Here is a 17,558-nt window from a genome sequence, read left to right on the forward strand (position 1 = left end):
AAAGGAACATTTTGTGATATAGCAAAAGATCCTGTTCTGATCAAATAAAAATGTGTTTAATATTTGTGCAGATTTCTGGTGTAATTCAGTTCTTCCAGGAAAAAATCTTAAAAATAAAAAATAAATTTAAAAAAAACATTTTAAAAATTGCCTTTTTAACAGTATCATGATGTATCGAGATATATCATATCGTGATCCTAGTATTGCGATTTGTATCATATCGCCAGACTCTTGCCAATACACAGCCCTAATCAAGAGTCAAAGTTAAACCTGTTAAAATACACCATGGTTTGTCTAAGAATGGACGGATGTACCAAAGTTAAAGCTGCGTATGACTTCCATCACCAATTTTTCTGTGTTGGAGGAATTGTGGGGAGTGGAGCTCCGCAGCCGCAGTAGAAACAACAACAAACATGTCGTCCAAGCGAAAGCAGGTGCATGAAACGCTGCTTCCCACAATGCATGTTGTGACAAATTTCCGAAAATACCCGAGTGACCTACCGGCTCTGTGAACACATACAGGGTTTATGGTGAAGTACACTTTGAAATTGTTCAACATGAGGAAAGAGATTTAGGTGAGTAATCAGGGAAAGACTTACAGGTTCGTGATACTTAAGCTATGACTGGGTTGAAAATTGGTGACAAAAGTCATATGCAGCTTTAAGGTTACAAAAAAAAAAAAAAAAAAGAAGTTAATATATGAACTTTAAGTTAATTTATCATTTATAAAGATGCACTTCACATTTTAACTTTTTAAATTGACTTTTTGTTTCTTTCTAAACTTTCCTGATCAAGTTTCAGCCATTTATCAACTTCTGAGTTGTTACCTGATAAATCAATGTTCAGAGCATTCACCTCAGAGCCTCAAACTGTCCAAACAGAACCTTCACTAGAAATATGGGAATGTCCTTTTTATGTCACATTTTAAAGAATATCAACAGGACCAGTGGATGAAACATTATTTAACATGTTCCAACAGCAGATACGTCTGTGTCTGGGTGTTGGTTTAGGTCTGTGACGTCCAAGTGTAAGTTCAGATAAGTCCATAAGATCAGATACAAACTGACCCCCCCTCCTTCCAACAGCAGACAAAGCCCAGAGTCTGGGTAAATCACAGATGGTTACTCCTCTCTGAGCCCCAGGGCAGCAGGGAAACTAGAGTGCGACCATTGCCTCGTCAGCCTGCGGTGGCGAAGACTTGGCAGCGTCACGACGACAGCAAGTGGTGGACGGGATGGAGGCTGGCCTTCCCTGCGGGGTCGTCACCAGATAGAGACGGCATCTCCACTGCCCATCTGGGATCGAAGTGACAGTAAACACAGCCCGCCGTGGAATTTATGCAATAAGTTTAATATAAGTCTCTGGGAGTCACCATCTAGTGGCCATCAGCGGAATTACAACAACATACTTTAAAGGAGTGATATTTTGCTTTTTTAAATGGAATTCTGCATTTTCAAACATTTCCCTGTGGTCTCCATAAACTGTAAATGCTCTGCTTGGATCTGAATTCTTCATTAATTCAACTCCACAGGTCCATTATCAACCCTATTTCTGACTAATGACACCAGAAAGGTGGTTTGGAGCGCTGGCCCTTTAAATGCACATGAGACACTTCAGGCCCCGCCCCCTCCAGGTTGTTGGCTCTGCTGCTCTGTCCCGTTCAACCAACAACTGAACATTTTAGGTAATGGGCTCCAAGTTTGGACATATTTTCAGTTTTTACTGCAACCACTGCTGCTGACAAACAATTATGTCGTACTCGGAGAAATGTTTGACGGAAGTCTGGACCTTATATGTGCAAATGTCGTGACATAAGTTATAAAACATAACAAATAAAGCAGAAATTGAAAGGAGTTGTAGAAATCCACTCAATTTTTGCAAAAATGAAAATAAGAGATAACTAGGGATGTAACGATATGAAAATTTCATATCATGGTTATTGTGACCAAAATTATCACAGTTATCATTATTATCGCGATATTGTTGAAATTGTGCTCAAAAGGTTCAAAAAGTACTAATACACACTGAAATAATTTAACTAAGTTGTATTTTGAAAAAAAACAACAACAACAACAACAAAAAAAAAAACAAATACAATAATAGGCACAATCCACTTTCTGTTGCAGAAACAATCAAATATTAACCCTTAGTGGTCTGAGCCTATTGTGTCTGTTTTTCAGTCCTTTTGATTTCGCCTTTATATACTATATAAACAAATGTTTACTATACCCATGTTTGGAATCTTTTTTTCAGCACTTCATTTTTATCAACTGCTAATTATTTTTTTTAATTTTAACCTACTATAAAACCATAAAAATCTATAAAATCTGATTTAAAAAATGTATATAATTTATTGCATAATTAACACAAAGATGCTTCACGAACCTTTTCAAAGACTTTAAAAGAGAATATCGGTTCCAAGTATTAGGTATAGAAATTTAAAATTGTAATAAATTAAAACTATACTCAAACATTTGACATAAAAGCAGATCTTTACACAGGTGTTTTCTCCAGAAAAGTGCAGTAATCAAACACAGTTGTCATGATAATTAGAATTTAAATGGTAATACTAACCGTTGGCAATGTTACCGCGGTTTATCGTTATACCAGTAATCGTTACATCCCTACAGATAACTCTGCAGCACCTGGAGGGTTCAAATTCAAACTTGATGAACTATTAGCGTCCAAATACGCAAATAAATGAACCAAAGACAAATAAAAGTGGGTTTAGATAATTATGAACCCTTTAACACTGCTTCATTGTGTGGAGAAACTGTTTATTTAAATTAACAAACATCACTGACTCTATAAACTAACAATGACAAAACACGAAAAAATAAAACCAGTGTCCCTGTATGTCAGCATCATGTTTTATCTAGAATCACTCCCTGGTTGAATGTGTGAGGTTGTCAGGTTCTGTTCTGTGTTCCAGTTCTGTGGTCTGTCACTGGAGGAGAACTCAACTAATGAAATTAAAGTCCATATATGACTACTATCAGTGATTAGCAGGAACTAACCTATATTGACATGGTATAAACCACTAAAATGTGGACAATTATAAGTAAAAGGCAAATTTTAGAAATTCATCAAAAACTCAAAAATCTAAATTTCTCAAAACCGTGAACAAACCTTGTAAACATTGTCCCATGGAAGTGACATAAAAAAGTTTAAATAAATCCAATAGTTTTGGAGAAGACAATTGTTGAAATCTAGAAATTGGTGACCTTGAGTTTCACCCTTCAAGGTCACTGAAGGTCAAAGGTCATAGACCTGAATGAAAGTCCATATATGACTTCCTATTAGTGCTCAATAGTAACTATATTGATATCTGTAACTATTTATATGATATAAACCATCAAAATATGGACCATTTTCAATAAAGGGAAATGTGTGATATTTCAATAATCCTACCGGTTAGTGAGTTAAAAACCCCTTCAACCCTTCATCCTCTGGTATAAACTCTTTCAGGAAACACTGGTTCTTCACCTGCTGAGAAACTATGAATGTCAATTAACAATAGCGGCAAAAATCCACCATATTTTTGTTTTTGTCTGTTGGGGCGTCTTGCCAGGTCATCGCTGTAAATGAGAAGCTGTTCTCAATTGATTTTCCCTGGCAAAATAAAGTACTGACATATTTCCATCTTATATGACTAATTATGATGCTCATTAACGTGAGCTGTTCCTAATTATTATAACACACAACTCAACTAAATTACTGTGACGTCTTCCTCCTCATCCACATTGCAGTCTAGAACAGAGGGTCTGATCCAGTCCTTGTCGGTCCTGGATCTTGGTTTGTGGATGAGGTTAAGAGGCTGAGAAGCTCAGGTGAAGACGCCACCGCCCTCTGATTGGACGGTTTTAGAGGCCGAGGGACTCTGACTCTCATCTCCGACCCACTTGAGTTCCCTCTCCAGTCGAGTGGAGTGCAGAGCTGAGTTCACCCGGTGTAAATGTGCTGAGCCGGGAAAATAAAACAAGATGATAGTAATTTGCTGCAGGGTGTTTGCATTTCGAGCACATGCGACCCAATGAAATGGAAAGAAAACGGCGTTGTGTTTCCGGGCAGATGCCGGGCACTAGTCGGTGCATCTCAACAGCTTGTGCAGCCTCACCACGAAATTGGAACAGTGGCCATAAAGACGAGCGGCACCGGTACGTTTCTGTCTTTGTGTTGATTTTAACCACGCATGCACTGTTGCCATGGCGCCGCCGTCACCGCTTAGAGGGAATCTCAGATTGGTCAGTCGACGCATCACAATAAAACACTACATCCCTGAGGACGGTGGGAACTTATTTCACTTAAATCACATTAATATTTAATGAAGCAGATGCTGCAGTGTAGGGATTTAGTTTGGACTGTTTTACTTATAAGACAAACACAATCACTTTTAAACATATACAACTGACTTATTTTCGTCAGAACATATGAAAATACATGTTAATAATCCTGGAAATAGTCAAACAACATGTTTAATGTAACTCCATATCCTTTGTATTTGCAGATTTACATTTAAAGCGGTTTTTCTGCACAGATATAAGTATGAAAGTAATGTCTTCATGCATGTGTACAGGCTAATCGGATTTATTTAGGTTTTTTCTACATCTGCGCATGTGTAAAAAAAAAAAACTATATAAACGGACGTTACACCACGACAACATGAGTCTAAGCAAAAAAGTAAATAACTAAAAAAGCACTCGGAGAGCACAGACTTCCACCGAGGCAGATCACCCCACCCCCACCCCCCCGATCACCACCAAAATTGTATCATTTGTTCCTCGTGCCAGTGTCAACATTTCCTGAAAATGTCATCAAAATCCATCCCTAACATTTTGAGTTATCTTGCTAACAGACAGACAAACTGGCAGACAGACAGACGAACCCTGATGAAAACATAACCTCCACCCTTCCTTGGCAGAGGTCATGAAATGAAATAAAGGATAGCAGCAACATGTGACCTATTTCGTAGTCGTATTGGCTCCTCCCACATTAGGACAGCCAACGCTGACACTGTAGGCGTGACCACAATATATCGTTTGAGCATCGACATCGCAATGTACGTGTGTGCGATAGTCACATCGCAGGTCCTGCAACGTAGGAGGTAAATGAACTCAACGTGTTCTCAACTAATTCCAAGGGTACCTGACCCACACACTGCGCACAGCGATCCACCAATCACAATAGTTCTTAATCAGTTTGGACTGAGTCGCTGGTAACAACATTGAAAAATAAGCAACGGGCAAGACAAAATCACCATAAACGAAGACTTGGTGCCAAAAAGAAAAGCACCGTCAGTTATCTGGAATTATTTCGGCTACAAGAGGGATGAAACTGAACCACGTGTTCTGTGTCGACAGTGTCTTGCACCTGTCGACACAACAAGAGGAAACCCAACTAATTTGTTTGACCATTTACGTCATCACCACACAACTATTATATCCTCCTGAGTATTTTTTCATATCGCAGGGTTCCAAAAAATCGCAATGTCAGTTTTTTCCAATATATTGCAGCCCTACCTGACATACACTGTGCACAGTGATCCACCAATCACAAACATTTTTTAATCCGTTTGGAGTGAGTCACTGGTAACAACACCGAAAAATGAGCAACGAGCAAGACAAAATCACCGTAAATGAAGAGTTGGTGCCAAAAAGAAAAGCACCGTCAGTTATCTGGAATTATTTCGGCTACAAGAAGGATAATATTGAAACACGTGTTCTGTGCCGACAGTGTCTTCCACCTGTCGACACAACAAGAAGAAACCCAACTAATTTGTTTGACCATTTACGTCATCACCACACAACTATTATATCCTCCTGAGTATTTTTTCATATCGCAATATATATTGCAGGATTAAAAAAAATCGCAATGTCACTTTTTTCCAATATCATGAAGCCCTAATTATCACATTTCTGAAGTGCATGTAAACGCGTCACATCCGGTTATGGCAGTATTCGGATTACTCCCAGTTATCGGATCTTTACAGTCTTATAAACGGGCTCAGTGTCTGGTTTTATCCGACGGGGGGGGGGTCTGTCAACACCACCGAGGCCTGTCCTCCGTCTCCTACTGGTGTGTGATTTGTTGTTGAGATGATACGGTAACAAAGGGTGGCGCTACGGACAATTAGCGATGACATGTAGTAATTACACAACAGTCACGAGAGCGTTCTTATCGGACAGGGCTCGTCCTGTGAACGCAGTCTTCATTAGTACATTCAATTACATGGCGCTCAGCTCAGTTACATCAGCACTGCAGTGAAAGCAATCACAAATCAGACACAATTCACTGGGAATCAGAGAACTCCAACATGGACAAATGACTTAAAGGATACGGTCGAGCATGTTATCAAAACCGAGGAAATGAATGAGGTGGAAAGGAATTGATTTTTTTTTTTTTTTTAAACCCAGTCAGGGAACGTGGATCTGATTTTAAGTGAACACAGATAAGGACTCATGAATGAACACATGCAAACACGATCCTTCAGATGTCCCCCACCCCCCCGAAGCACACGGAGCCATGTTCATTAAAGCCTCACTCTCATTTCCTACATGATTAAGGACTACTTATGCCGACTTCAAGTGCTCATCACCAGCAAGTTTGGGAGTCATAAATAAGACCTTTCAAGTATTGAAGTCATTTCAGTTGGAGGCCGTAACACAATGGACAAAAAACTGTGTATTTAGTGCTAATTTGTGCAGCGGCAGTGGAACAAACTGTGCCGCAGACGGATTAAACAAGCTTTGATTTTTCTGCAGAAAAATAGACAGAATACGTTTAAACAAAAGCTCAGTCATTACGACGACTTAATTATATTTAATCATCAGTCGCTCAAACAGTTTTCATATAAATTTGCCGCTGGGTGTAAGGTGATATGTCACTTTCGGAGCTAAATGTCACTGCTTCCGTGAGAGTAAACACAGGATTATGTGGATTCAATGCAACGACACAAAATCCAATAGGTTTTTTTCCTGCGCTGCATTGATATTTAATTATCCAGTGTTCGTCATTTATCATCCAAACAACTGTAAAATAAAGCACATCTGATTTATTTAGTAACAAGCTCTCCTCAGCTCAGAGCTCTTTCTAATTCAGTGGACCATAAATAAAAAATAAATAAATTTTACAAAAAGCACTAAATAAAAAATGAATGGTGGTGCGTTCAAGGTCAATGTCTTCCAGAGGGAAAACCACGGCAAAAAAATCTATATAAATGTGAAATTTATATTATAAAAAAAACTGATCTGCAAGAAATGATCAAAACAAAAACAGAGCAGATCGTCATCTAATAAAGTCGTCTTATTTAATGTAAAAACGCTGAGAAAGTGCAGAAATGTGGGACAGAATAAAATGGGCTGAATGTTAAACAGGTTCAAACAAAGAAAGACAAAGTAATGGCTCAGTAAATTGCTTTTACGCTCACTTTATACAACGTCTTATCCAAAAAGTCCCCATTAAATTTCCACTCCTAATATCTGGAGAGGATCCAAATAGCATAACATGATTCTGTATCCGTCTGCCGGCTTTAATCATCCCAAACATTCACTATTTAGGTGACTAAATTGCTTGTAGTAGCTCTTATATTGTGCTATAACAGCGAGTGAAGGAGTGACAATCTGCTTCATCTGCAACATTTACTTCCACTCCTGTAGTTTATTCTAACTTTTCAAAGGTCAAACACATTAACATCTCGTATTACTCCGTCCTATGTGCAATATTTACCATAAATCACATTAGCATAAGGCTATGTTAATGTAAATGCAAATTTTATATGCACATGTGAACATTCTGCATATGTATTTTTTATGTTTTTCATGTTTCTTTTTGTCTTTTATCATGTGGTGGAAATCTGGTAAACAGGTAAATACGTACATGTGAATGATTAGTAATTATAAATACAGTATGTGTGTAAATGTCCATGTTATAGACATTATATGGACAAAAACACTAGGACACGACGCACCAGCTGCAATATGATAAAATTGTACATGGTGTTGTTTTCAATATACACTACAAACAAAAAGTTAAGGATATTTTTAATTTTTGGGCTATTTTTTCAATTGCGATTCTTGCACAGCACTTTTTACTTTTTTTTATGTGAACTGAAACATATTTTTTAAATGACCAGATGTAGTTTTATTTACAAAAGGTAAAAATGACCAAAAAAGAAAGCCAAAAAAAAGAAATATCCTTAACTTTTTGTTTGTAGTGTATATGAAGTAACAAAAAACTAAGAAAGTTAAAGTGACTGTTCCCTGGATTCAGAGACCTGAGAGCCAAAATGTAAAACAACATGACAGAACATGACTCCCCCTGGATTTATGTCCACACTCAGACATGTTGGTGCCGCTGGTTGTAGATGAACCCGAGTTGAACGTTCTGGTTTCTGGGGACTCACAAAGGACCAGTGTCCCTGTAAGTCAGCATCATGTTCTATCTGAATCAACCCCCAGCTGAATGTGTGAGGTTGTCAGGTTCTGTTCTATGTCAGAGTCCTGTGGTCTGGATGCAGGAGATCAATCTGACAATAGAGTGGGTGGTACTTTTCACTGGAGGAGAACCATTTACATGTTATAAACCATCAAAATATGGACCATCTATATTATTAAAGGGAAGTGGACTCCAGAAAGTGCTGACTGCTGCAGTTTGGCATACTTTTTTAAAAACAGCAAGCTGATAGGACCAATAATTTGGCAGATATTAGTAATTTTGGAAGTGGGTTACCTAGCAGCAGATAAACAATAGGGCCACGTTGCCATGGTGTCAAATTTTATGTGCAGAAACAGACATGCCAGCTGAGAGGTTATTCAACTGAAAACACCAGTGGAATTTACCAAGAAAGTAAAGGAATGAACTGGATCAGAGGTAAGTTTATTATCTACCACATCTAGAACCCGTGGGTAGCCGGGGGGGGGGGGGGGGGGGGCAGTTATATACATGGGGGTGCGGTCCATAACTAACATACTAACGCTGGCGTGAAAAGAAAGTGAAACTTTACATACTTTAAACGTCCAACTCCCGGGTTCTATTCCTCTATTATTCAGCGGATCTTACACAAAATTGTCACAACTTCTAACCTGTATCCACTGGACCCCCTCCACTGCTCTATGGACCCCCACAAATGCTGGGCCTCATAAATTTGTCACGTTTACCCCTCCCCTTTACAGCGCCCCAGTGCATGGGGACGTTCGTGAATTCTGAGACTGCCGACAGTTCGGTTCAGGTGAACGTTACTGTCAGTAATGTAGGATATAGGCGTAAGAAAACTGACACAACCTGCCTTTTATTTCAGTTGGCTGGTGGTTGGTCGTCCCCCCCCCCCCCCCCCCCCCCGAAGATGGAAATCATTGAGCAGAAGTAAGGCTGTAAATACAAGAGGGGGGGTTGATCCTTCCCATCTGCCACAACAAATCACACCCTGGTTATAAGTAAAAGCTAATTTTTTAAATTTCAAAAATTGGTAAAAAAAAACTACAATTCTCAAAACTGTGAAAAAACTTTGGCGACATTGTCCTAAGGAAGATACATAAAAAAGTTTAAATGTATCCGACCAGTCGTTTTGGAGAAAAAGATGGTTGAAATCTAGACATTGGCGACCTTGAGCTTGACTCTTCAAGGTCACTCAAGGTCAAAGGTCAAGGACCCAAATTAAAGTCCATATATGACTTCCTATCAGTGCTCAACAGTACCTGTACTGATATCTGTAACCATTTACATGTTATAAACCATCCAAATATGGAACATTTGAAGTAAAGGCAAAAACTGGTCAAAAATCCCAACCAACTTTGTAGACATTGTCCCCAGGAAGCAACATATAAAATGTGAAATAAATCTGCCCTGTAGTTTCGTCAGAACCTCTCCAGCGCCGCCTCTGAACTGCCCCCATGTGGGAATACTTCCTCCATGACCCTGTGGTGCTCCCATAAATAATCCAGTTTCGGAGGCGGCACCTGCTCCCTGACCCCGACTTTTACAGAGGCCAACCAAGTCTAGCGAATAGAAGAGGGGGAGAACACGCCTTCAGCTCATACGTACTGAAATCCAACCCTGGACGCCCACACAACGGCAATAATCTACATCTACATATATATTTATATCGAGGCGTTTCCTGGTGAAGTGTGTGTCTAATTGATATTTACAGAGAAAGTGTCAGAGTGGTGTTCAGACTGTATCAAAGAGCAGCAGGAGAAGCAGGTTTCAGCAATTATACACCTTATTAAAGCCTATTAGTGCGCTGTAACGTAGAAAAGGGCACAGCATGTGGATGTGTGTCACTGAGTACGTGTGTGTGTGTGTGTGTGTGTGTGTGTGTGTGTGTGTGTGCGATGTTTCGGAATCCCAGCTGCTCCATTATGTCCAAGAATCCACACGTTTTACATTAAATTAAAACTGCTGTACGTCGTATCAGCGCTCGGGGAAGCAGCGTTTTAATGACAAACGTGACAATCGTAATAATTGGATAATTATCTGCGTTCACCTGATAAAAACAGTTGGTGAAATTAACATACATGACATATTTCTTTGTTATTTCCACATCGTTTGACTGGAGTCGTTTAATGACGTCACCGTGTTGCACTGCAGTGGTTTATTTAGTGCCTTGGTGTAATGGTTCAGTGGCTGTTTGTATATTTAAAGTGATGCTAAAAATAATTAATGAGCAGAAAATGAAATGATTTGATTCAGCTGTGGTCAAAGTCATCAATACTAGTGTGAATATGCATTGTGGCTGTGGAATCTATGATAAAAATCAGCATTTTATGAGTTAAAACAGGCAAAGCTATAACAGAGTCTGTAGGCTACATTCAGACTTCAGGTAAATGTGACCGAAATCCGATTTTTTTACCCACATGTGACCTGTATTTGATCTATTAAAGACAGTTTGAACAGCACAAATGTGATTTTTTTCAAATCCGACCCAGGCCACTTTCATATGTGGTCCCAAATCTGATACAAAAACAGACTTTGTGGACTGTGTGACCTGGGGGGGAAGTAGAAAATTAATCAAATTTTCTTTTATATTGTCCTCAATATGATGAACTGAGAGCCTCTTTGTTTGATGACATGTTTATCCGAAATCTTGATGTGTTTTGGAGCACTGATGATGACAAGATGAAATGGTTGTTTAGTTCAAATGTATATAAATTAGCATTATTTGTCTGTAAAGCCTGGAAAAAGCGGCAGATGTGTTGGTTTAAATAGGTCAGTACATTGTCTTGTTTATATCTATTGTCTGGTATTATTGGTCTTTGGTTTGTATTTTTGGTGTCTTATAAGGCCTAGGAAAAAAAATGTTGTGTTTCCGGTTTCAGTCCTGAAAAAATTAGGGTAGGTAGGTAGGGATTCTCTTTTTTTTTTTTTTTTTTTTTTTTTTACACTTTGGCCCAAACTCTAGTGATCCAACTAATACAATGCAGCAGAACATAGTAAAACTGAAATGTATGGAGACACACCACTCAGTAAGACAAGTGGAGTCACATAGTTTCCAGTTATAACTTTTATTCAGTCTGTTTCCAATTCAAAACTGCTTGTCATGTGTAATGACGGATAATTTTCTCTCCAAAGTTGAAATGTAGCTACTGCAAATTTAAACTTCTGATTCCAAGTTCTATATCCTAAGCGGTTAACCTGAACCTGCAACAAACATCAGGGACTAAACCTGAACCTGCAACAAACATCAGGGACTAAAACTAGTACAACAAGACTAGAAAAAGAGTCACTTTAGAAAAAGAGTCACTTGTGAATTGGTCTCTGACAGACGGCCCTGCAGCCCACCCCAAAAAAAAGGCTAGGGTCGGCAGGTTTTTCTAGGGTCGGTTGGGAAACCGGAAACACAACATTTTTTTTCCTAGGCCTAAGCCCATGTAAGGGCTGGGCATATTCTTATGCAGGACACAATAATAAAAAATAAAAACTCATTCATACGTATCTGATATTTTGCAATGCAACTTCAGTCTGAACTACTAGGTCACATTTGTCTGACCTTTACGTCATTGAAATGCGACAATTCTGCATCCCAGGAGGAGGAGCGGCAGGAAAACATACTTACTTCCATAAACACAGTGCGTGTCTGCGTGGTCATGTATTATGTCAGGACCTCTTTTGCACATGTGGGTCACTTCAGGATCGCATTCAGTTCATACTCGAAAATGATAAGTCGCATTTAAAGACGTCATATTTTGCTAAACCCACTTATATTAGTCTGTGGTTCATTTATTTGTGTATTTGGACCCTAATAGTTCATAAAAGTTTGAATTTGAACCCTCCAGGTGCTGCAAAGCTATCTTTATATTAATTTTGGCAAAAATCGAGTGGATTTCTACAACTTGTTTCAATTCCTGCTTAATTTGTTACGTTTTATAACTAGTTACGTCACAACATTTGCACATATAAGGTCAAGACTTCTGACGAACATTTCTTTGAGTACGACATAATTGCTTGTCAGCAGCAGTGGTTGTAGTCCATACTGAAAATATGTCCAAACTTCGAGCCGATTACCTAAACGTTCAGTTGCTGGTTGAACAGGACAGAGCAGCACAGTCAACAACCTGGAGGGGGCGGGGCCTGAAGTGTCTCACGTGCATTTAAAGGGCCAGTGCTCCAAAACCACCTTTCTGGCATCATTACTCAGAAGTAGGGTTGAAGATGGACGTGTGGAGTTGAATGAACGAAGAATTCAGACCCAAGCAGAGCATTTACAGTTTATGGAGACCACAAGGAAATGTTTGAAAATGAAGAATTCCATTTTTTTTTTAAACTAAATATCACTCCTTTAATGTGTAATATGAACCAACACACAAAACAACGGATTTCACCAAAAAATCCAAATTGTGCATTAAGACCTGCTGTCTGAATGTAGTCTAAGTTATCCATGGGAACATCTCATTAGAATAAAAATGCAGTGTTTCTTACAGAGTATTACTGTCTCTATGACATTAAACCCTTTTGAAAACCTCTCATTTGGATCTTTTTCTCATTATGTACAGTACTTGTATGATATTAACCAAAAATATAAAAATCACTACATTTCACTATTAATGTCTTCATATGCCACAGAGCATCCCTGTTGCCATGGTGATAAACTTTAAGTACCTGTGTGCACTGTTTTTCCTTTTTTTTTTAATTTATTTATTTATTTATTTTAAAGATGATTGAACAACAGTTAAAAAATTTAGAAAATCTAATTCCATACTTTTCCATACTTGCATGGAAACCCTGGGTTATATCACTGTTTAAATGACTGATAATTAATTCAGTTACATAAGAAGTGAATTGTGTTTTTGTCACAGCTCTAATTATTAGTTGTTGCAGATCTACACTTTATCCCACTGACCCCTGTTTCATATTAAATATTCCATAAGGAAGTAACAATAGCTTTAATGTGCTGCTGCTGACTTTAGAATTAACACAGTTGTCGCTGTGCATGGAAGGAATTTTATTAGCATCGCATTAAGATGAGATATTTTGGTCACGTAATCCAAAGACGCTCCTTTCACTGGGTGAGAATGTTCAGTAGATATTAGGATTCGAAGCTGCACTTTTAGATCCATCCGTCCAGAAAAGAAAGAAAGAAACCAAACAATCAGGATGAAAAGGACAAATTAATTCATCTGTCCATTTTCTGAACCGTTTAGTCCTCATGAGGGTCTCAGGGGGCGGACAGATTAATTTTAAATGATAACAATATGATTTGAAAACCAATATTAATATGACAACACTAAACCAAGTGTTAGAAATCATTAAGATCAGACTCTGCACATCAGTCTTTATACGACAAAAGTACAGAATGAAGATGTATATATGGAAATAAACACATAAATAATTACAACAGGAGGCTTCATGACAGGTTATGACAACTTTAAATATCTATCTATCTATCTATCTATCTATCTATCTATCTATCTATCTATCTATCTATCTATCTATCTATCTATCTATCTATCTATTTATTTATTGACCCTGTCCCTCTGCAGGTTCAATGGTGCTGACGTGATGGTGTGTGTTTTTGTGGAACATTTATGTGTGTTTTCTGTGAATCTATCCCAGCTTTGGTGGGACATACATGTGGATGTGGACCTATGGATGTTCTGTATTCGTCCTCATCTGTCCAGGGACTGCAGATGGAAATGAGTTTGTACCTAAATCTGGTGCAACACCTCTTTTCTCTCTGTGATTAATGTGTGTTGTACATAGTCTCTGTGAAAATAAACTACATTAACTCCTGGATCCAATAGACATAAAGTTTCTGTTTGTAAAATGTAACTGTGCCTGCCTTGAAGAGGTGGCGAGAAGAGTTAACCAACACACTTCACCTAGAACAGAAAAGATATCTTCAGAAAGATAAGCTTTCACTGTTTAATAAGACCTGGGGGGGGGGGTCTACCAAATGTTCAAGGGTCCTCTGATTTGTATTTGCCTATGTTCAGATGACAACGCTCATGGTATTTTTCTTTTGCAGATTCTAAAAGTTTCACGTCCATACACGTATCATTTCAAGAACTAGAAAAGCACTCGGAGAGCACAGACCTCCACCAAGGTAGATCAGCCCCCCCAAATCCACCCCACCCCCCACGATTACCACCAAAATGTTATTTGTTCCTTGTGCCAGTATCAGTATTTCCTGAAAATTTCATCAAAATCTGGAGGTAAAAAATTGGCGGGAGTAAAAATATTTGGTAAAAACAAAGTTTCTGTTTGTGTCCCTGGACAAATGGACACGTTTGGGAGACAGAAAACACTGTTGAGGATTATGACCTCTGATGCAGATTTGTTTGCCTAACTGACCACTGTATGGATACAGCAATGCATTCTGGGTACAGAGCAGCTTCTGAAAATATGTAACAAGAAATAAAGAATTAATTTATCTTGTGTACTGTTGTAAATCTAATACAGTAAATAAACACTTCAGAGGAAATAAAATACAGTTGTATCAGTATAAATCACCTAGTATTCATGAGTGCTACATAACCCTGAATGATGTGTCATACACATGTAGAATGAAAGTCATCTGATCTGCCATACAACCACTCAGTTAGCTTAAACTATGCTAAATTGCGATTATGCTAACAAGTAAAAACGGACATTTTAAGGAGTGCAAATATACACCAGGAGCGAAACAACACTATCAGAGGTGGTAAGTAACATGTACACATTCATTTCACATTACTATGAACTCATCTTACATCGCCAGTGACTGCTTTACCACTGTAAATATGTCAAGTGGCAAACGTGAAGAAAGGAAAAGGAAGTGCACAAATGGTCTTCAGAATAAAATGGCCACTTCAAAATAAAAGCATGAATACATAAACATTTACAACTTGAAGAACTCTTAAACACTGAAGAACTCGATTAGGGACCTGTTTCTGTCCACTTATTCAGTGTCCTCCGGAAAGACATTCACAAACTAGAAGCACTCGGAGAGCGCAGACCTCCGCCAAGGCTGATCAGTGGCCCCCCCCCGTGGGCCCCCCCACCCCCGATCACCACCAAAATTTAATCATTTCTTCCTTATCCCATTTCCAACAAACCCTGAAAATTTCATCAAAATCTGTCCATAACTTTTTGAGTTATGTTGCACACTAACGGACAGACAAACAGACAGACAGACAAACCCTGGCAAAAACATAACCTCCTTGGCGGAGGTAAACACCAAACAGAGGCTGTTTTCATTCACCTGAAAATGGTGGAGGATGGGGTTTTCTCCCAAACTGTCACAGTCGTGCTCCTTGTGCTGAGCCAAGGAGAGCAGCAGCAGAAAAACAATTTCCAAATCCAGATGGACTTGAACTATCTCCACACTCATCTGCTGGTTTGTGTGTTATAAACGGCCTCTGATTGGATTAGACGGCGTCTGGCGGCGGCGTTCTGCCTACGACGCCTTTGACAGGAGCTGGACAGCCGTGATAAAAGCTTCTTCAAACACCTCCGCCCGCCTCTGACTGACAGCCAAGATGGGCCCGGGCCTGGAGTGGTCGACACTTTGGATAAAAGTGCTGCCACTTAATTCTCAGAAATTGACTGTAAGGGTTGTGGAGAGTCAGAGTGAGCAGCGGCGGAGCAGATGCCGCCGCCTTTGCGTAACTGCACTGACTGGTTGTGTACATAAGTGCTATGAAATGACTGTGTTCCAAGGATGCAGATGCTGAGTCCAATCCACCCCCACCCCCTGGACTCCTCCTCCTGCATCAGACAAAAGTGACACTTCAAATAAAAGGGTTTTTGATGAAAGTGGAGGGAAAATTAAAGCGTTTCATAGATAACGTGGACGTGTCAAACGGCATCAGGGGTTCATGTAGAAACAGACAGTCAATGAAGGGGACGAAATAAAGACACAAACTATCAGTTGGACATGTGGACACAAGGACGGGGGTGGGGGTGACAGAGGGTCTGGACCAGGGCTGTCAAACTGATTCCACATTAGGACTGCACAATTAATCATTAAAAGATTGCGATCTTGATTCACACATGAATGCGATCTCATTTCTAAACACGGACGATTTTTAAGCATTTTATTTTACTCTTCCCTCAACCAATAGTAAAGCATCTTTACAACACATGACCTGCTGCTGTCAGCTGTAGTTGAGTGAAGAAAGAGTGAATGACAGGAGGAACGACTGCGGTAAAGAGTGAAATGGATGAAAACCCCAGTGGTCGTGGGAGAGTCACCCACCTGAACTCCAGTCCAATAAAGGTTCACACTCATCAGTGTTAAATCTCATGTCGGTCTTTTCTGTCGTCTTGATCCAAGTGTGTTTTCATTTTCACTTCTCTGACTTCTGCGCTGTTGTTCTTATTCTCCTTTTCTTTTCTTTGTCAGTGACGATAACTCGGCCTTGAACCAAGAATCAAAAGTCTCAACCTCTCTAAAAATTACATATTTAAAATATTCCATTATGCTGCTGGGAACTTTCTTTGCGCTGCAAACTTTCACAGATCACCTGACGTCGCTTAGCAACCGGGACCATAAGTGCAGTGTTTCCACTGGTAAGGTTTATCCATGCCGCCACACCAAACATTTTATACAAAAAAATTATCACTGTCATCTATTATACGTATGTATAATATATAATGGCTCAGGACAGGAGGGCAGGGAAAAGATAAATGAACATAAAGTTTCACTTTCACTTCTGCGGGGGGGCACAGACTGCACTGCCCCGTAGCCCCATTGTATAAGTAGGACGGAAACTGACGCATGTACGTGGGTAACCGGCCAAAAGGCACGCATGTGCAACCCCACTCGGCCGAGTCCCCCCCCCCACACACACCGACCAAAACGTATGCACGTGCACCCCCCCCCCCCCATTACACACAGCCACACCACAGATCAATTCCACAGCAAACACTGCATAAGTGACCAGACTACTGCAGAGTGATTTGAAAGATCAGAGGTAAAAGAACCCATTTTTCCACAGCAGTGCAATAAACATTTCGTGAAAAAAATCATGCTAGAGAATTGTGATCTCAATTCTAAGCAAAAGAAATGTGATTCACATTTTTGCCAGAATCGTGCAGCCCTATTCCATTCAGACCAGTATGATCTAAAGTGGGTCAGATCAGTA

The 17,558-nt window shown here is 39.4% G+C and overlaps 1 protein-coding gene and 1 long non-coding RNA gene across 10 annotated transcripts in view; both read right to left on the minus strand.

The window, feature by feature from the left end:
* Positions 1–17,558, minus strand: part of auts2a (activator of transcription and developmental regulator AUTS2 a) — a 693,940-nt gene that overhangs the window by 481,075 nt on the left and 195,307 nt on the right. The gene's annotated exons all lie outside the window — the stretch shown is intronic.
* Positions 11,349–11,714, minus strand: LOC115432960 (uncharacterized). Its single transcript, XR_003937272.1, has 2 exons — positions 11,660–11,714; positions 11,349–11,595 (listed from the first exon to the last, which is right to left on the minus strand). It is a non-coding gene; the product is annotated as an uncharacterized LOC115432960 (long non-coding RNA).

The sequence above is a fragment of the Sphaeramia orbicularis genome, chromosome 14 (assembly GCF_902148855.1).
Source record: "Sphaeramia orbicularis chromosome 14, fSphaOr1.1, whole genome shotgun sequence".
Taxonomy (NCBI): domain Eukaryota; kingdom Metazoa; phylum Chordata; class Actinopteri; order Kurtiformes; family Apogonidae; genus Sphaeramia; species Sphaeramia orbicularis.